Source organism: Podarcis erhardii, assembly GCF_964252035.2.
Source record: "Podarcis erhardii genome assembly, chromosome: 5".
NCBI lineage: Eukaryota > Metazoa > Chordata > Lepidosauria > Squamata > Lacertidae > Podarcis > Podarcis erhardii.
In genome coordinates, this window is record NC_138509.1 from 2696234 (window position 1) to 2718489 (window position 22256).

Genomic DNA, 22256 nt, shown 5'->3' on the forward strand with positions numbered 1-22256 from the left:
GCGAGGCGAAGCTTCCCTTTGCCCGAGAAGCCCCCCCCCCTCCGCCCCCCCCCGACCAGGCGAACTTCGGCCCCCGACTCCTGCGCCCGAGGCCTCTGCGCTGCCGCCGGACGAAGGTGGGCTCCTCTTCTTCTACGCCTTTCCTTTTCCATTTCCAACGTGCGCCCTCCTGGCTTCTGCTGCTTCGGGCGTTGCGTTTCACGTGTGAATGTGTCCCTGCCCGGGGCGGCAGCTCTGCCCCCCGCCCCCCCCTTTGTCTCTCTTGGCGGCCCGGGCTCTGACTCGCAGCTCCGCCTGGGCGGGCGGGCGGGCAGGTCGAGGTCTTCTGCCTCCCGTCTGCAGAGCTGCTGCTGGCCCGAGACAGACGGGCACGTGAAAGTGGACTGGACACGCACGTCGTCTCGCTTCGGAGGGGGGAGAAGGTGTTGGGCAACCCCTTCCACCCCACTTGGCAATGGCTTGCTTTCTCTTCTGCTTCGTAGATACTAGATCGACCCATCACACGTATCTCAGCCCTGAGATATTCAGTCAAAGGGGGAGCAAATAAGAAAGTGCAAGGCCTGCGCACACACACAGACACACACAGACACACACACACACAGACACACAAACACACACACACACACACACACAGCAACAACAACAACAACTATATTTCTTGGTGTGCCTGCTTTGGCACACATCAGCATTTCTACCCATCCAAGTGTCCTTTTGCGTCACATCTCACCATTTCAATCAACCAATTGAAATCCCACTTTCATATTTTAAATAGATAGATACATAGATAGATTTCCCCCCTATTGGTGTATTTGTAAATCAGCATGGGTTCTCTCTCTCATACACACAGATACGCACAAGCTTTATAATGCTCAATTACCCAGCACATTTTTTAAAGGATGCCTTGCAATATTCGAGCACAAAATCTCAGACTTCTATGAAGATACTTTGCCAAACCAACTCTACTTTCTCTTCAGAAAATGGCCCAGGACTGCAGCCTCAGGGAGCAGTTAGGGAAGCTGACCGGTGCTTTTGCCTGGATGTAGAATTGCCATCATTTCATTTTGACTCAACTCTCTTCAAATTCTGCTGACAGGATTATGACAAATATTTGCCCATGTACTTGCCATGAGAAAAATTCTCATTAGAAATAGCACCTTTTGTTCCTAAGAACTGACAGGAAAATATATCAACTGGAAGAAGTCAACTGTATAGTTTTGCTTTATTTCAAAATATTTTTCACTTCTGGGATACTGTCCACCTTGCCTTTTACTTGACAGCTCATAGGCAGGCAACAGCACAGCTAATCCCCTTTTCCAAATGCAAGTTCATAAGAAGTACTAGAACTTCACAGCACTGAAATTATCTGGTCTCCTGTCCACTTACATAGTTTGTCTATATTTAAGCTTCTTTTGAAACAGCAAAGTTCACATTGTAACCACTGCTAGTCTAGTGGGCATCTTATCTAACAGCTAGTATAGGGAAAACAGCCTATTTGTCTTAACTAGAACTGCAGCCTGACAGTGTATATAGAGCAGCGAGTTACAAATATTGCAATACATGCCAATTTCCCTCTCCTCCCCCCCCCCGGCTTTGTCCACATTTGGCCATTTTAAAAAGGCACCTGCCATCCTTAGAAAGTGTCTCAGAAAATTTGGCTTCCCACGGACCTTGTCTCATCTTTGCTTTGGTGCTGCTGCTGGTGCTGCTGGTGCTGCTGGTCTTGCTTTTGAGATGGAGAGGAAACACGAATGTTTTTAATATCTGTGTTGAGATACTATGATACGAAAATTGTATAAAACCATTAAACCACCTATTCAATTAACACTCATTTCCCATTATTTATTCTGAAGTAGAGAATCATGAATCAAGTATATAGTAGACTATAAAATATTTCTGCATTGACACAGATTTGTAATATTATCTTAAATGCTGGTTATCTGCCACTAATAAATTATATTTTCAGATGCAAAATGCAGTAGCGAGATGATATAAACCCCACCCAAATGAATTAAAACTTTTACTAGCTCTAGATCCACAATAACATTTTATCTATCTTTTATTTGTTTATATTAATCATGGGAGCATATGGTGGCAAGTTCACTTTTGATTTTATTCAGTAAGAAACAGAAATGTGAAGTATACATTCCTTCTAAATTATTGTATGATTTTATCTTTTGGAGATGACATAAACCAACACTTAAATGGTTCTGGAAAGTGAAAATAATTACCTGGATACTTCTGAAGCAATCTTCTCTGGTATGAGAATTTTAAAAAGACAGAGAATTTAGTAATTGTTTTTTTGTCAGTGAGCCATATTATGGGGTTATTGTTTTTCATTTTCTTAATGTTTACTTCAAGCAATTTTTTAAAAAAATGTCTCTTAGTCTCTTCATGTCTGTCTCTGTTCAGGATATATATATTTTTAAAACACAACAGTTTTTTTATTTTTAAGGATTAAAAACTCTTGATAGAGACTTGAAATATTCTAGGAAAGACACATTTCCTATTTCATAAATCAAAACTACATAAATGATTAATTTCAATATGGCACTTGAAATGGCAAATATTAAATGCTGCTGTCTTTTAATACTGAGATTTTGGGTGACACAAGGACAAAATTACTATACTTAATATTCTCTTGTACATGTAATTAGCTACACATGTTTTTACTTGTGCTGTATTTCCTTATGTGAGATGCATCTGGTGGCGAAAGAGCCATCAGACATGAAGCACAGCTGAGAACGGCAGTGCAGCACATAAGGCTGTTTCTAACACTACACTATGGTCACAATCCGCACAACCACCATGGAAAGGAAGGAGGAAACTGTAGCACTCTCCTTCAGCTCCCATCAATTTCAATAGGACTTAACTGTCTTATTTCATAGGGAACTTGGCACCGAACTGGTAAACCTATATAAATGATACTTCGGATGTAGAACAAAGTTTCGCCCCTCAACACACAATTTGTTTCCACATAAAAAATAAAAAATAAAAATAACAGTGCATTGAATTAGTCGAATTAGTGAATTAAACACAGAGTACTGAGAGGTTACTTTCCTTTTTTAAAAAATGGGGGAGGGACAGAACAGCTTACTTTAAAATACATTTTCAGCAAATCTAAAGCAGTAAAGATTCACATCTGCTCAGTATCAACACACACTGGCTATTAACATTGGATATTAACATTCATGGGTTTAAAGAGCTATTTGGTATACCATATAATTAAGATAAAAATAAATATATTTCATATATTTACTCTTAATACTACCTTCATCTTTTCACATTGCTTTAACTTTGCATTATGTTGTATCAAAACTCATTTCACTGCAGCACATTTGAACCCCATTGATATATAAGAAAGTCAATGCTACATTTTTAATACTTGCTATATTTACGACACATTATATATTCTGTCATTTACTAAGCTGCTTCATTAGTATCTATTTACAAAACAAAACAGCCACTTTCAGTGTATTGGACAGTAATTCTAAAATAACGTGATAAGAATTAACGTGACTGTTGTTATGCTTAGCTTGTTGCTATGGCAGTCCCGTCACTGACATCTAAGATTATGCTAATATTTAACAAAACATTTGCTTTTCCTTTAATATTTTATTCCCCATATAAGGCAATAAATAAATATAGGTTCAATAATTATGTATTTCAAAAACTTTACCCTTCTCAGCCTTCTGTATGCTCATCTGCTTACTTAGGTGTTCAGCCTTGTCATGGAATGATGCCCAACTAATTTTTATAATTTAGATAACGCTTTGTATCATTGAGTTTTTATGCTAGCCCATTTAAATGCATTCCCCCCCATTTGTACTGTTTGGAAGGTTCCAAAAAATACCCTTCCAGAAAGACTTTGCTCTTGTGGTATGAATACACCAGATACAATATACCATATAATTTTGGACTGCCTTCTCTTTTATACTCTTCGGAGACACCTAACGGTGACTCCTTTGAAATTTAAAGTATCTACTTGTAAAGAATTTGTAATGCAATATTTGTTGAGGGATGGTATTCTTGAAACTACTGAGATTGGTTTCAGGATATTTAGCAGAGATTTTAAAAGTCAAATCTAAAGTTACTTAATATTACTTAATGTTGGCTATTGAATCTTTTGTATGTCTGGATTACCAATGTTTTAGGACCCCCCCCCCCTTTATGATTTAATTATCTAAATTATGGGAATAAAGGCTGAATGAATGCATGAGACAACATCAGCCCTCCATTAAATACACTGGATGTGATTCCCCCCATCCTTGTTTTTAGGATTTTCTGCATCTGTTCACATTCCTGCCTATAAGATGTGGGCTTTTGCCTTTCTCACTTTTATTTTTGAGGTAGAAATTTTACTTATTTCCTTTTAAAAATGAAGCACTGTGAGTTCAAAAGTTATACAATAGTAGAACTCTACCCTAGTTTGATGCACTTAGCAATACAATCCTATACGTTGAGTTCAGTGGAGCTTACTGCCAGCCAATTGTGTATAGCAGCCTAAAGAAGATAAGCATGGTGAAATACTTGACAAGTACTTTTGAAACCCTTTTAATATTTGAAACACAGTGATCTATAAACCGAAAACTACATAAATAAAATCTTATAAATTTACAATCTTTCCTTAGTGAATTTTGTGTATCATCCTAATAATGGCACATGCACACACAAGCTGGGCCTGGCCAATTAATTTCCCCACTAATTGTAATCTTGCTTCAAAAAAATGACGCAATAGGGCTGATAGCAAAAAATATTATTTTAAAATTATTTTTAAGCAACTTGCACATTTATTTTCCTTTCAGCAATTACAAATATTTATGCATTGAACCATAACAGAATATAAATAAATATGTAAAATAAACATGTGCTATGTGTTAAAAACTGTGTGGTTCAGAAAATTGCTCAGAACTGCAGGTTGTAAATAGTTCTTCTCAGTTCATTCTAGACCAACCTATTTCAAATTTCACCAGTAAGTCAACTGCAATGTTTTTAAAAAGCCTTCATCACAGTAAGTAATGTTAATTATACAAAGTACCAAATTCTGGACTCTTCAACTTTTAAAAATGGAAGCATTGACAAAGATATAATACAAATCGGTTGATACACTTACATTATATGCAGTATTACCGTATATTAATGTGTCATGAGGCTTTCATTCTAAAATTTGTGATAACAAACTTGAATGCTCTTGCCTGGGCTTAAGGCTCTTTCATTTCAGTGGTGTTGCTTATGAATAAGGAGCAAGTTTTATTACCTTGTTTCAATAAATAGTTTAATCCCCATTTAGAAGGGAATTATAACACGGACTCTTTTACAACTAGCTTCAACCTTCACTCTGCCTGCACCCCCATAAACAGACAAGTCCAAGTACTGACTCCAGCAAAAGAGATCCCAAAACTGAGATTTAAAAGTGCTTAATTTTGGCTGGATTTGTGTGTGAGAGACTTCTCTCTCTCTCTCTCTCTCTCTCTCTCTCTCTCTCTCTCTCTCTCTCACACACACACACACACACACACACACACACAAGGACAAACTTAGCAGGCTACTAGGTTTTTTTTTAACCCTCTGTATAGGCACATGCAGTTTTTCTGCACAGGTAGTGATCAAAATATCTTTCTGATCAATTAAGAAACCATATTTACTAAACAGCCAAAATGCTTTATATTCTGTCAAGGGAGACCAACATATATTGCTTTTTCTTTGTGTTATGTTAGATAGAAACACATTGACATTTTTATTATAACACAATATACGGTACATTACAAAACATTGTGGGAGGGAGGGGGAAATAAAGAAATGCGGCGAATATTAATTGGTTGCTTTTTTTTAGTTAGGAAACAAGCTATGCAATATATAACCATAGTTTATATACAGTGGGAAAATTACAATAATATATTTTCAAATATAACTTTGCAAATGGATGTATAATAAGAATAGGTCTCCACTATGGTGATATTAATTCTCTCAAACTCTTCACTCCCATTAATGGAAGCATATGAAAATAATAGAAAAGAAAATACCCCAAAAACCCTTAATTTGAAATTAATAATGGTTATACATGAGAGAAAGAAAGGAAATCTAATACTAAGAATATTTCCCCTTGCCATCAGATTTGCAGCAAATGCCAGGTTCAACCACTTAGACAAAACCTCTCTTTGCTTATCCTCTTTTTAAAACACATTAACTTTAACCACATTACATATTCTGTAATCTAAAAAAATACAGATATACAACCTAAAGGATTATAAATATTAAGGCAAACACTTCATTTTGGATTTTTTGGAGTTGCCATAGCTTTAAAATTATTTAGTTTATTTATCATCTGTCTTTGATTAATTAGGTGGCCAATAAATTAAATTACTTGAGCTTGTGTACTGCCACATTTATGTGGATATTTAATTCATAGTTATTGAATGTGAGAGGCCTTGGTATTAAAGTGCAAGGGTCATCATCAGTACTTGCTATCTTCAATATTTATTTAAATATAGTGTGTCCGCTGTTAGAGTGATCAGAATGCAAAATGGCTTTAAAATAGTTAACAAGTTCAAGCCCCATCAGTATTGTGGAAGATCCCAAAGTTTAATATATACTGGCTATGGATTGAATTCACACATGTCTTGTATGAGTCGATGAGCATTTTGAGCAGAAAGCCCTATTGGGTGAGCAGGGTTCTGCTCAGTGTCTGGATCCATGTGGTTGGCTTCAACTTCTGTCACACGTGATTCCTAATTCTAGATGAAAAATGATTTGTTGTTTCACCCACAAATACAAATTATCTGCCAACTTTGGATGCAACCTTGAAAGAAAAGTATATTTAAATTGTTTCCCCTTAGATCTGGCAAAGGAAACTGTATGACCTGTATAATGAAGTCTACTTTAATTTCTTTTTTAAAAAAAAATTATTAAATTTTCCAACATACATTTATAGTATCCAATCTAAATTTATCACATATTTTCTCTTTTAGACTTCCTTCAACCTCTCTGACAATCATCCATTATTCAAATTTTTTTAATACACATTTCCTAATTTTATATTGCATTTTATAAACCTTCACACACTTAGTTTTCATCAATACAATAGTCCTCTATCATTTACAGAACTTCTTGAAATCCCACTAGCGTTATTTGCTCATCACATACACATTTCAGATAGTCTGAAAATTTTCCCCAGTCTTCAATGAATTTTTGATCTTGTATATATCTGATCTTTCCTCTTAGTTTGTCCAGTTCAGCATACTCCATCAGTTTCATTCTCCATTCTTCGAGCGTCGGCAGTTGTTCCTGTTTCCATCTTTGGGCCAATAATATTCTCGTTGCTGTTACTGCATATGGAAAAGTTTACAGTCCATTCTATTTATTTCATTTCCTACCATTCCTAAAAGAAAAGCCTCTGGTTTCTTAACAAACGTATATTTCAACATCTTTTTCATCTCATTATATATCATTTCCCAGAAGCCCTTCACCTTCTTACAATCCCACCACATATGATAAAATGTTCTTTTTCTTTACATTTCCAACACTTATTACATGTTTTATACATTTTTGCCAGTTTCACAGGTGTGATGTACCATCTATAAATCATTTTCATAACATTTTCCTTTAATGCAGTACATGCCGTAAATTTTATACTTTCATTCCACAGTTTTATCCAATCATTAAACTGTATATTATAACCCAAATCTCTGGCCCAGTGTATCATAACCGATTTAACTTCCTCATCTTTTGTATACCATTCTAGCAAGATTTTATACATCTTGGACAAAATTTTATTTTCATTGTTTATTATTTCTGTTTGAAATTTCGATTCTTTTTCCTCATAACCTCTTTCTTTTAAGTCCTTTTTAAACATTTTGTTAACCTGATAATAATGCAACCAATCATACACATACATACTCTTTCACTTCTTCAACTTTAATTTCAACCTCAGTAAGAACTACCAAGTAAGTCCATAAAAACATATGCCCCCTACATTTTTATGGCCACCACAAAAATCAGTAATGCTTCTTACATACAAATGAGTAAACACCACACTTTTTGGTTTTTCCAGAGCTGAAACAACAGTTGACAATACTAATATCTAATGTCTCATTTAAGAAAGTAAAAATGGCAATTTATTTCCCAGGGTGTGCATACAAGTTGAATATAAGCAGAAACATTTTGCTAAGGGCTTAAAAATCTATTGTTACCAAGCCAAGTGCTGTAGAAATAAATGCTCTTTAAAATCACTCTGAGAAATCTATTAAAATAGTTCTTTTAGGTTAGGTATGACATACGAGCTAGTTTATAAAAATAACAACAACTAGATGTTATGTGTATAATTTAAAAGAGAATTTGGTAGCTGTTCAAAGCATGATTGATGGGAGCCCTGCTGTACACGAAGAGCATGACAGTGGCTTGTTGCTTTTTCAGAGCTTCCATTCATTTCAATGGAACAATCCTATGCACATTTACTTGAGAGTAACCTTTGACCACCTGTGAGATTCATTTCAGAGTTAAAATACCTAAGGTTCTGCTGGTAATGTAATATAAGGCAGGTTATGAAACTAACTAATTGAATATAATAATTGATTAAGATCATGTGAATCAGAATTGTAGACCCTGGGGTCATCTAGTCCAACCCCCTGTGATGCAGGAATTCTGCCGGCAGCCATTCCTGGGTGGGTTGGAACCACCAGCCTTCTAGTGAACAGCCAGATGCACTGACCCATTGCGCCACAATATCTTAGACCAGGCTTCCTCAACCTCGGCCCTCCAGATGTTTTGAGACATGTTTTGAGACAATTCCCATCATTCCTGACCACTGGTCCTGCTAGCTAGGGATCATGGGAGTTGTAGGCCAAAAACATCTGGAGGGCAGAGGTTGAGGAAGCCTGTCTTAGATCCAAAGATCCAGTTGCAAGAGTGGATAACACTTCCACTTCTGCTGGAAGGGTGCAAGTTCACTCAGTCTACAGCCTCACTGAGCCCTCCATGAAGCTTAGGAAAGAGCTGTAGCTCAGCACGCAGAAGTCCCTGGTTCAATCTCTGCCATCTACAGATAGGGCTAGGAATGTCTCCTGCCTGAAACCTTGGAGACCCAGTCAGTGGAGGCAGCACTGAGCTGGATGGACCAACGTTTGACCCAAAATGAAGCAGCTTCCAGGGGATCTGCTGAAGAGACTGTCCAAGAAACGGGAGGCTGCAGACAGAGGAGGTCACAAAGCAGAAATGCTCCCTCCAGCAGAAGGGCACAGCCTCACTAGAAATGTATCTGATTTCCTTCCCTGCACGAAATGTCAAATGACTTTGGAACCCATATTCCTACTCAATATTGACTATAATTTTCTACGTACCTACGAAATGAAAAAGTGGGGAGATATCATGCAAAGCTATTCTAAGTGATGTTCCACACAGCTGCAAAAGCTGAGACATAGTCCTGTCTCGACAAAAGGGATGTCACAGTAGCTGTGAAGACATAGGTACATTTTGATCCGCCTCAACCAAAATGTGATCATTTTCAGCAGGACTTGAGTCCTGTCCGGACAATGGAGCACTGCGTGAAAATGCTGCGTGGCTAAGTGAAGTTGGAACAACATTGCTGTTAGTACAACTGATGAGACTATGGAAAAGAACTGGCTCAGTGAAGCTGAAATTCTTAATAATGTCATTATGAGTCTTTTTATAAGACATAAGGCTAAATCTATTTTCCTGCTATACTGATGCAATACTAATGAGGAAACTCGGGAAAGGGCCAGAGGCCACGTCAGCAGATGCATAAAGTGGTCACCTAAAAGGGTAAGTTATATATGCCCTGAGCAGAAAGCAGTTTTCCCCCTCTTTCTTTTAATTTATTTATTTACTTTCTTCAAACATAAAAAACAAAAACAAAAAAAACTGTATGGCCACTTCAGAAAGCTGCTGGATATTTATTATCGGGACTTTTCATTGCGGTTATTTTTGCTGCTACAGATTTACTTGTCTGCAATTTATTATGACAGAATTATCCTTATGCAATTTCATTGTGCTTGTCACTTTCTTGATTTTTAGGCTACCACATAAAACAATTGCTATTGGCAGTGACAAAAGATTTCTTGTTAAGCTTCTGAAAATGTCAAGAAAACGGTATAGGAAAAAGTCACCAAAACTATAAGTCGGAAGCTGATCCATTATACAGAGACAGTTAAGAGAATACATACAAAACCAAACCAAAACCTTTTTGATGCAGGAGGGAGAGGACACACCCTAAAGGAGGTAGAAAAACTTTAAATATTAATTAAATAATATTGTCTGTGGTCTGCTTCATTGCATCAATACTCTATGTGTGGTGTAGTGGTTAAGAGTCTCGTAATCTGGGGAACCGGGTTTGCGTCTCGGCTCCTCCACCTGCAGCTGCTGGGTGAGCTTGGGCCAGTCACACTTCTCTGAAGTCTCTCAGCCCCACTCATCTCACAGAGTGTTTGTTGGGGGGAGGAAGGGAAAGGAGAATGTTAGCCGCTTTGAGACTCCTGAAGGGGAGTGAAAGGCGGGATATCAAATCCAAACTCCTCCTCCTATATTACATATTGCATCAAAATATACAAAGGGGACTCCTTTTTGTAAAAGAAGGCATTACATTAACCATAGAAAGATCAGACCCTTTCAGAACTCCAAATTTGTGCCATGGAGCACTAAGCACTTTATATATAGAAGTAATTCTTAAAGAAAAGGGGTTATGTGCCAGATAAAGCGTACTCACATCACAGAGTCTTTTTAACAGTAGAATAATTTTTGCAACTTTAAAATGAATATAATAAATATTTCCAGGTTTTTCTACACTCTTAAGTAAAGCAGGTTCCACAACCTTCCCCCGCCCCAGCATTTTTCAAAAAAGTATATCTTTTGCTTTTTTACGAAATGTTGAGGAAAAACCAAAGCTTGTGGTTCTATTTCCCTGTCCAAACTAAATTCAAAAAGCAAATAACTGAAATGTCCCACTGCCTAAGAAATGCAAGTGTAAAAAAGTAGTCACTTTTATATTGCATATATCCAAGAAGACAGTTGCCAAGTATACGTTGCTTTTCCTTTGCTTGTAATTATCATAAATTTTAATTAGTCTCTACTTCTGCTGCATTTTCTTGTTTTGGATAAAATGATTGAACAGACGTATTGTTTTACATCACATGCAGGTAGTTTTTCTTTCTGCATGTTACTTTCTTAAAAATATGCTGTACAAAGCATTTTTTATCATAATGCTGGGAAATCTTCTGTTTCAATCCTTTATTCACTATGCTGGTGAAACTATAGAACTCCCCTTCATCCAAGGACTGCAATAAGTTGAAATGAAGAGGGATTTAAAAGAGATAACCAGTAATATATTGAAAGTTAAGCATTTTGTTTTTTCTAAACAGAACAGATTCTGAGTACTAAAAGGGCTATAAGCCTTTTGTTGTGTAAATTCTCAACATTTCTTCAGAGCAAATGGCTACAATTAAATCAACAGCTCTGTAAATATATTTATAAATGACTTCCTTTAAAAAAGTAGTTTTATAATTGCATATGACAACTATCATTCAGCATTATCAATGCAAACTATAAGAGCTCTTAAACCTCAATACATTCATCTTTTCGCAAACTAATCATTTATGCCGTTAAGCAGCCCTTCGTCTGCTGGATGGGCCACGAGGCAGCAAAGGCTGTGAGCAAACCAAGTGAAGCCTCTGAAGAACATGGCCTCTCCCCTTCCTCCACAGCACCTGCATTTTGGGTTTGCCTCCTCATGTGAATGGGAACACAGGTGGTTAAGAGACCTCCAATATGATCCTACTTCTGTTATTTAACCTCACTAATTAAATGTCAAGACTCTACATTCTGCATGCTGAACAGCAAGTTATAGCTCATAATACAGTATTTATTGATTTGAAATGGAGAATATTAGCTAGTACATTTGAGGTTCTATTTATACTACCAAATAGAATAAAAAAATTCTGGCTATTGCTTGGTGAGACAAAATCGGAGCCAACAGCAGTTGAATAGAACCGTCTCTATCCCGTGGTACTAGAGATATGTCTCAGACTCTGCTTTCCAGACTGTTTTGGAATTTAATCACATAGTGGCAATTTTGCACCGATCAATGAAAGTGGGCTGGGGGCTCTTACCAGCAGATCAGGGCGGGGTAGCGTTCACCTGGCCTCCAAACACAGAGGGGTGAGGGAGGCCAGAGGTTGGTCCCGTCTGCTGTGCTCCCCCCACCCTCTCATTTCTGGGAGTCACCTGCATTGGGAAACCAGGTGAGCAACGCTGCCCCATTCCAATCTGCCCCACTAAACCACTACTGGTTCTTGCAGAATAAACCCACTCTCCTCTCAGATTGGACTTTCTGTAGTAAGGAAAGTATGGCGTGGCAATCGCTTGACAGCGCATCATAGAAAGGAATGCTCTGTATACAGCTGATATCATATAATCTTCCTGAAAACAAATCAGGATGAATGTTCAAAAACAGGTCTTCTGGAAGCAACCTCAGTTTGGAACAAATGTGGAAGATTGTGATATTAGACTTCAAAATAAAAGGTGTGGTTTATCTAGATTTCCATCAGCTATTTTATCACACCCCACAGGAAATCCTTCACTGGGATCCACTTGTAGATGTGTGAAGAAGTATGTAAAATAGGTTATTATAATACAAGTATAAATTTGATAATGCGGTATTGGAAGGAACCTACATTCTGTAGGTTCCCTGATGATTCTATGTACGTAATTTGTTATATTATGTAATATATGTTATATTAGTTTTTCACTCAGAAAGTATTTTGTTATTTTAAAAATAATGTAAATGTCTTCTGAACTGTTTGTTGTCTATGTATTTCACTGTCTGGATCACATATGTGCAGGAAAAATAAACAGCTAACACTAATTCTATATGTATATAAGGATAAAATTTTGTTCTTTAGATTTTTTTTTTCTTATGTTCTGTAGAATTGCAAAGCACCATAGTTCAGGTTTTTATGCTGCTTTAATTTTACATATATATATATTACACACACACACATTTCAGTGTTCCAAACAGAAACTACTATTATATAATTGTTTATCTTTGACAAATCACAGTGAGGAATTGAACAATTAAACTTTGCAAACAACCAATCTAGCAAAACTAGTTTAAAGTATTTTTCACAGAATGTTAACAACAACCTACTTCAATTTTGTGGGTGTAAATGTTGGGTATTGAAGTGTTTAAAATTATATAATCCTGATGCTCTGCCTTTCTATGCTGGCACGTGCCTAAATTAGTTATCCATTTTGTGGTGGCCCTCGGAGAGCAATTCCTATTGAGAAGCGAACAAAGGCCATGACCTCTGGGTCAGAGTGTAATGCAGGAAGCATGACCTCCTCTTTGTTCAGACCAGCACTGTTTACTTTGCCTAAGTAAAGATCACCAATACATTAACTAAAGAGGATTAAAGGGGTCATATCCTCAGCTCAGACAAGTGGCAGCCCTCCTTAGCCACCAAAATCATTTGACTTTTGTTTTTTTGAAACTTTATATACACACATGCGAGCACACAAAATTAAGTGATTTTTAAAAGGGAGAGATAAATAACTGAAACATTCATTTTTAATAGTTGGTGACTTACAGTTTTTAAGAAAAACATATTCTGACTATACTTTCCTACATTCTTATTTTTCAAAATACAAATAGGATGATGATGATAAACAGAGCAATTTGCAATATGATTTTTTTGGTTCTTCTAACTTCACACTAATGGCTAGTTTAAATTTATATGTATTCTGAAGAAAAATTCACTGATAACATTGGTTACACAAAAATAATTTGTCATCATTTGCATGCCATACAACTGCATAGAGGTAAAAAAATAGACGTTTGGGACCTGGATCCACAATTTTCCAATAAAGGGAAGCAGTGGCAAGCGCAGCATGAAATAGCGCCAAGTCCTGAATCCCAGGCACACCTGGATTTGGTCGACTGCCGGTCCCACTACCCCATTCCTGCCCAGGTTTGTTTCTGCAAGTGAAATGAGCCGTGCCAGTAATCCCTAGCCAGGAGCTACAGATCTGCAGTGGCCTGTTGAAGTCTAGCAGCAGAATCTATGTGTTTGGGGCCTGCTGCATGTGGCTGGGAAACATTGAAGCTCCTGCCCCCCCCAGATATAGGGGAAGCAAGGCTTCTGGACTGTGTGTCAGTGCCATTTAACTCCAGGGGAGAGGGCTAAGCAGTGCCCTGCAGTGCAGGACAGAGCAGGGAGATCTTGCACTGGGATCGCAGTGTGAAGTGGTTCCTGTTTCTAAATAACAGAGGTGATTTTTTGTGTAGAATGAACGGATGAAACAAGAACCCTGCCTCGTCTGTTCCAATACTCCAGGATGATATGGAAGCGCCTTTCAATTATGAATTGTTGAATTGACTGGAATTCAGTTCAAATATTTCTATACCACTCTTCAATTAAAAGTAAAAATAAATCCAAGTTGTTTATTTAAAATAAATAAATAAATAAATAAATAAATAAATAAATAAATCTCAATATGGCAACCACTTCAATCTGTGAAACTGCTGCTGTGACAGGAGCCACATAATATGAATTCTGTGCAGGCAAGAAATTGCTTTTTTTAGTTTGCCAACACCTTAGCTTTGCAACTCTTCCCTCTTAATATCAGGCAGGTGCCTCCACTGTGTGCACTCCCTACTTAAAACATTTTTTCAAAGCAACGTATCAAGATATGTAGAAATTACATGTGTTTTATTTCTTTTTAGTTATTATTGACTTTAAATATCTTTTGAATATTTTAAATGCTTGCTTTTAATGGTTTCTATTGATAATTTTAACAAATTGTTTTATATATTTGTAAACCATTCAGAGGATTACGCGCGCGCACACACACACACTCAAGCAGCATATAAATTTTGTTGAATGAATAAAATAAAAATGCTTCCTTAAAGCTGATGTTGGAGATTCCCCACAAAAGTGAAATCTTCAGAAATTGAAGGATATGCCCAGACTCTCTGCAAGAATTAAGGCTCTTGGCTCTCCAGAATATTTCACATTCTATTTTCACTGTTGCGAGAATTTCCCTACAAGAGGCCAACTAAATTCAATCCCAGTGTACCTCACCTAACTTTTCCTCCTGCAAACAGCCACATCAAATCATAATATGACACATATTAAATGGCTTCATAACAGTAAAGCATAGGAGCCTACTCTTAGCGGCTGAGGGGTCTTGGGTCTTATTTTTCAGTTATTATGTAAATCTCTGGGTTATTTGTGGGGCATAGAAATTTGTTCATATTTTTCCCCAAAATATAGTCCGGCCCCCAACAAGGTCTGAGGGACAGTGGACCGGCCCCCTGATGAAAAAGTTTGCTGACTCCTGAGCTAGGTTTACATAATAACTGAGAAATAAGCCCCAGTTGATGGGGAGAGGGGGAATAGAGATGGGGCAACAGCAGATCAGAATACAAAAAGACATTAAAAAGAAGGTGTTCAGTAAAATAATCTATCTTCTTACCTCAAGGAAAATTAACCCAAATCTACATCGATAGCTGCTCTGAGCCCGGCCTTGGCTGGGGAGGGCAGGGTATAAACAAAAAATTATTATTATTATTATTATTATTATTATTATTATTATTATTATTATTATCTATATGTATTAAATTGTGAGTGGTGGCTGTGAGTAATATGGTGGAACAACTTGCCTGGAAAAGGAATAAGGAGGTGTTTATGATTTACCAAGCAAGTAGCAAGAAGAAATTGAGATAATGTACTGGTATCTAAAATTTCTCAGAACTTGTTGAGGGAGGGGAAATTTTGTACTCATTGGCTGTAGCAAATGGTCAAATCTTTATTTTTATTTTTTTGCTCTCTGCTCTTAAAACTACTGTTGTACCAAAAAATTCTTTTGCATTCTTTCATCCATTCTCCATCAGTTAATGAGAAAATAAACTGCAGTAAAAAATTATCAAAAGGGGTGGAATATTTTGGTGAAATTCTAGGTGACAGTCTTTGTTCTGCCTCCCCTGCTTTGAGGGTGGCCCCGGTGTTTGTGCCTGTCCTTCATTTCCTTCTACAAATCATCTCACCAGTGGTCTGCACTCTCAGGGTTCCCACACTTCAGTTAAAGCCTGAAGAGTGCTTGTGAAATTTTTGCTGGAAAGCAAAAATACTCACACTACCCTCAGCCACCTTGTAATGGTAAGGTAACCTCCAAGCTCACCACCTGCCCAAATTCTAAAGGAATTCTAAAATGTCCTGAGAACGAGGGAAGAAAACTTTCAAGAAATTGGAAGGTGGATTTCAACACTGGGCTCTTTAAAAATGTTGTTGAAAGCATGCTTGCAACAGTGTGAAGGCCTCAGCCTCCTGGGTTCCAGTCCACTAGCACATCATGGATGGCACACACTGCATCTAAAGTGGTAGCAAGCCACTTGGAACATTTGTAGGACTGTTCAGCGTTGCCCGCAGACTGCCCGCAGACTGTCTCGCCAGAGTGGTGCATGCTCTGGTTATCTCCTGCTTGGACTACTGTAATGCGCTCTATGTGGGGCTACCTTTGAAGGTGACCCAGAAACTACAACTAATTCAGAATGCGGCAGCTAGACTGGTGACTGGGAATGGCCACCGAGACCATTTCTGTTTCTGAGCACAATTCTAAGTGTTGGTGCTGACCTTTAAAGCCCCAAATGGCCTGAAGGAGTGTCTCCACCCACATCGGACACTGAGGTCCACCTCCGAGGGCCTTCTGGCGGTTCCCTCCCTGTGAGAAGTAAGGTTACAGGGAACCAGGCAGAGGGCCTTCTTGGTAGTGGCACCTGCCCTGTGGAACGTCCTCCCATCAGATGTCAAGGAAATTAACAACTATCTGACTTTTAGAAAACATCTGAAGGCAGCCCTGTTTAGGAAAGTTTTTAATGTTTGATTCTGTTTTTAATATTCTGTTGGGAGCTGCCTAGACTGGCTGGGGAAACCCAGCCAGATTGGGTGGGGTATAAATAAATGATGATGATGATGAGACCCCTATTCCCCTCAGAAAGCTACAACTCCTACAGTAGTTGAACAAACTCCTCATTTTTCTAGGGAACTCTGGGGAATGTAGCTCTGTGAGGAAAAAGGGCTCTCCTAAAAATCTCTAAACAAACTACAGTACCCATGGTTCTTTGAGCGCTTAAAGTGGTTTAGATATATCGTGCACATGGGGCCTATTGTATGGCAAAATGGATGTTCCAGGATGTGGGCCAGGCTGGGAGGTGGCAGGTAGAGACTTTTGTGGCACTAAGAACAGGCATGGGGCATTTATAGGGCTTTAAGAGCAGAACAATAACGGCCCATTCAACCACCTCATACAATTAACAAAGTAAGCGCAAAATCCGCCGCCCCCCCCCCCCAAAATTGGACATTTCTGCTAAATCCTCAAGGCTCCTGGAAAAGTATGGAAAACAGATTTGCAGTTTTGAAAAGAGACAAATATCTCTGCAAAATTGTAGAGTGACTCTCAGCCCAGCCTAGCTTCAAATGAATAGTATGTGCTTATCCCTTCCCTGCACCGCCATTTATCCACTCCAAATTGCTGCACAAGTTGCAGAGATTTACATGCAGCTCCTTTGCTCTCGTTTGTCTCCACTTTTTATTGTGAGCAGTAATACAAACCAGGAACTTGCAAAAAACAGTAGGTTCCTGTTACATGAGGACCAGGAACTATCTTTAATGGCTTGACTTTTTTATTGCAGCTTGTTTGGAAGCCATTAACCATAGATCTTGGTTCACATGTAACAGGAAGCTATAGTAAATGAAGCAGCTTCCTGGCTCATTTTTCTGTTTACATGAAGGACCTCCATATGGTGACTGTCATGTGCATTCTGGTTTCTGGTTTATTAAGCCAGATATGATTGCGCAAATGCATCCAATGTAACAAGCATGCTGATATCTATACTGGACTGTATTTGAAGACTTTTAGCTGAGTTAAACACACACCACATTATCCCATAACTTAATTTGCATTCGTTAATTTCATGATAACGGGTCACCAATATTTTGGTGTTCTTTGCTTCCACAGAAAACTTCATCCTGAGTCTGGGATCCAAACATTCTTTCTCAATATGGTAGTGATATTTTGGAAATTTTAATTTGCTTGCCAGAATAACAGTTTGGTCCCTGAAGGCAAACAGTGGTGAATTCCTCTACTCAAAGAGATGCCACACTACTTTGTGAATCTTTTCTATTTAAAATCTTATTTCATATACTTTTTGAAATTTGTGAACTCTGCCTCTTCAGTGCGGACATGCACATTTGTAACGATATTTTTAAAAAATGCATAACCACACAACGATTTCCTTTTAACAAAGTGAATCCCCTTCCTCAAATCACATGCTCACTGAATAGTATACTACTTGGAATATTATGTTGAAATATGCATTCATTCTTCACCTGGGAAGTATGTGTCAATATTTGTAGCTTTGTAGAAATTTCAGTTAATCAATCTGCTGCAAATAGAAACAGTTTATTTTTTTCTATTGTTGCAAGTAGGTAAACTGTTACAGTATAATGATGAATCAAGACCACTGGCTTTGCTTTTTTTGGTGTTGTTACAGTTAAAGATAGGATTTATGGGGTTACCACAAGCCATTTAATACAGAATATTTTAAATGGTTTGTGGCCATTTTCACTTGGAATTAAATTCCACTGGTTTCAATAAGATTCAATTCCAGGTATGTTTACTGCAAGGAAGTAGTATTATTCATTGGTTGGTCAAACTAGCTGGAAGGGCTGTCTTGAATGACATTTATATCTGCTGATAAATACCACTTTAAATTAAGGCCGTCTTTTGAAATCACTACACTTCTGCAGGGTAAGGGACTTTGCTATTTAATCACAAGCTAGTCAGTATAATTGTATATAAAGCCCTTAACAACTTGGGAATGGTTACCTATGAAATTGCCTTACCCCACATGTACCCACTCAGCTGCTTTGATTGGTAGAATTGGCACCACTACAGGTGCCACATAATGCCCATTCTGCATTTGTAAGAACGTGATTGTTTAGCCTGGCAGTGCCTGCACTTTGGAACTCCCTGCCTATTGCGATCAAGCAGTCACTGCCACTGTATTCTTTTCTGTGCCTGCTAAAAACGTTCTTCTTTAGACAAGCTTAGCCAGATGCTTAGAAAGTTGAGGTAATCTTAACCTGTTTTAGTATTTTAACTTTTGTATGGTTTACAGAATGGCCATATTTTTTCCTTGATTTTCTTGTCTTATATGTTTGTAAACCACTTTGAGGGGTTTATTTAACAACCATGCCTGCTCCTCTTTAAGTACTTTAAACACAAACTGTCACCAAGCAGAATATTTTATTATTTGCATTCCATAATCAACTTCATACATGCTATCCTATTTAGATGAAAATCCACACTACCTATAAGGATATGAATGAGGTTGCCCTTGTATATTTTATCACCTTAAGATTTACTTTTGAAATGTTCTCCTTTGTATGTACTAACACTGTCATATACTGACAAGCATGGAATACTTTTAGGTGAATGTTTCAGAAAGCTGATTAAGCAAAATTCTGTATACTGTACACTGAATTAAGGCGGCAGTGGGCTCTGCTGCATCACCCTTACAAGGGTCAACATGTTTCTCTCCTTCCATCAGCTCAGTTGCACAAAAAAAAAAGAATATGTATATGCAAGAACTGGTTCCATGTACAAATAATGTCCAAATTGGTTATGCTCACTTAAATCAATTTCTATTTTAGATCTCCAAAATGATAAAAATGTAATATGCGATGGCAGAATTTATATTTTGCCATCTCTTGCTCTATATCTCAGCTCATCTCTCTCTTTTTTGAGCAAACATGCTATATTGTTCAAGTCTAATATTCATGAAAATTATGGATGTTATATGTTGATGTGTTAATTCAGATATATTTTAACAAAAACATTCTTCATTATCATACCATAATTGGTAAATATTGCCATTATTGCATATTCAGCATTCCATAGCACAGCAAAGGAAACTATTATTCTTTAGTTTGGAAAATATCCTTCTGCTGCTGCTTTTTTTATGTAGCTGGTATCTAATGCTGCAAACATTCACTGATTATTACAGTGCTATTAATATGTTCAACAGTTAAAGTAATTGCTTATCTAGCATGAATTATGAATGTGTTGTCAATAATATCCTAAATAATCACAAGTATTTTAATGTTAATGTACTGTACTTTTCAAAAATAATCTTCAGTTTGGAAAAGGGCCTGCAGCACTGCAAGCCAGTATTTCTCCATGCAGTGGGGAGTGGAAATCAGTGGAGTTACCTATTATTTAAAATATGACTCAGGCTACAAGCATTGAACACCTTGCTTGCGATTCCTGCAAAGGAACCAGAACAGCTACCTCCCAGAAAATACATGGTCTTTCCGTGTATCACTCTAAAACATACAATGATGGTTGCATCCAGTTTAGGCATCTGGCTCTAATAATCCCTTCTTGCTGCAATCCAGTGCCTTCTGGAATGAATAGGGTTTAAGGATAAGTTCAATGAGTTTCTATAGAATGTATTATTGATTTTGTTCAATCGAATAAATAGCAGTCACCCAATGAAAATCATTCTCTGCATTAACCTTCTCTAGTTTGCACTCTTTTTTTCCTGCAAATCGATACAATCTGCAGATATTAAAAATCAGCAAGATTCAGTCAGAAGCAATAGTTTACATAACTATAGTATATATATTTTTTAAAAAACTTTCTCTTTATTTATGGTCTTCATTTTTTAGAGATACCAAAAAAGACTAGGATGTAGTGCAGTTCTGAGATCTCAATCCTTGACCAAGGGGAGATGGGGGAGAGAATGGGAGAGTGTGGGAGGCCTTCCCATTCCCCAAAACAAAGGAAGAGAGAAAATGGGGCTCTGTTTGGTTTTATGGCAAGACCTCCTATAGGCATCATTGTCTGTAAATTACTGTATTGAATTCTTAATATATAGCTCCACTTTATCTAGCAGGATACCTTTACAAAAGTTTATTGATAACTGCTGAGAGAAGAGATAAGCATATTTAGCATTGGGTGTGTGTGTCATGTTTTATAAAATCATTTGACAAAAACACACCTGGCTTGGCTAGACCGGTTACACATTGTAGGGGGTTTCTCCCTTAATTATTCTGTCTCTGATTCTTAAATCCCACAATGAAAGGGTCAAAGTGCCTGCAGATTTCAAGTGTTTTGCCAGCTTGTAAGACAGTGCGTCCCCACAGGGATATTATTGGGCCTGTGCAAAACGTTATCAAGGCTGCCTGAGAAAATACTCAGCAAAGCTAATTTGGGGCAGGCTAAAAGGTTAGCTTGTGAATACCCCAAGCCCTGGATGATGATGATGATGATGATGATTATTAATTGAATTTATATACCACCATTTGTCCAAGGATCACAGGGTAGTTTACCATATAAAAACATTAAAATGCGTATCATCGTAACAATGGCATCAATGATCACCTTCTCCCAGTACTTCCTAATTGTTTCATATGTCAATTACATGTCTTACATAAAGGGGCTTAGGGCACTATAGCTTTCCCAGTAAATAATTTTTTTATAACATACCTAGCCCCTTCCTTAAACCAGCATTCTTTGCATAATGATACTGTTTTGATCTTTTTTCAGGTGCTGCAAGCCTTCCATTGAAGACAATAAATTGGACTCATAATAAAATAAAATAAGCAGACATCAGAAATGGCCTAAATAGATCAATAAAGGCCTGATACAAAGAATAGCAGAAGAAGAATAGTAGGCAACTGATGAAGACCACCAGATTATACAAAATCCTAACCATTCCTGTACTACTTTCTCATAGCAACACATTTAAACAGTAACTAATTACCTCGTGGAACTGATCCTAGCACCTTCCGAAGCAAACTTACTGTACAGTTTTATATTGCCTTCAGTTCTAACCAAATGTAGTTGATTTACCTACGGTACAAGTTGGTCACCAGTATCTTTTTACCCAAGCTTCAATGAACAATATATGTGAACTATTTTGAAAATCAGCACAGATGGGTTTTAAGTCATGGCAGAAGTCCAGGACTTCACCACGCTTGAAATGGATAGAATTTAGGAAGATAGAATTTGCCCGAAAATAAATGTTGGAAATGTAATGAGATTGAAGGTACATTCTTTCACCTTTGGTGGACATGCCCAAGGATTAAGACTTTCTGGGAGATGATCCATAACGAAATGAAAAAGGTATTTAAATATACCTTTCAGAAGAAACCAGAGGCCTTTCTCCTGGGCATGGTCGGCCAATTGGT

General features: G+C 37.6%; 2 long non-coding RNA genes across 2 annotated transcripts in view; one reads left to right on the forward strand and one right to left on the reverse strand.

Moving 5' to 3' along the window:
* The first annotated feature begins 11 nt into the window (after window positions 1-11).
* Window positions 12-22068, forward strand: LOC309341733. Its single transcript, XR_014156546.1, has 2 exons — window positions 12-116; window positions 21613-22068. It is a non-coding gene; the product is annotated as an uncharacterized lncRNA (long non-coding RNA).
* Window positions 10536-22256, reverse strand: part of LOC309341735 — a 55486-nt gene continuing 43765 nt past the window's right edge. The window contains exon 3 of the long non-coding RNA XR_014156548.1: window positions 10536-11282. This is a non-coding gene — a long non-coding RNA (uncharacterized lncRNA). The remainder of the gene's footprint in view (window positions 11283-22256) is intronic.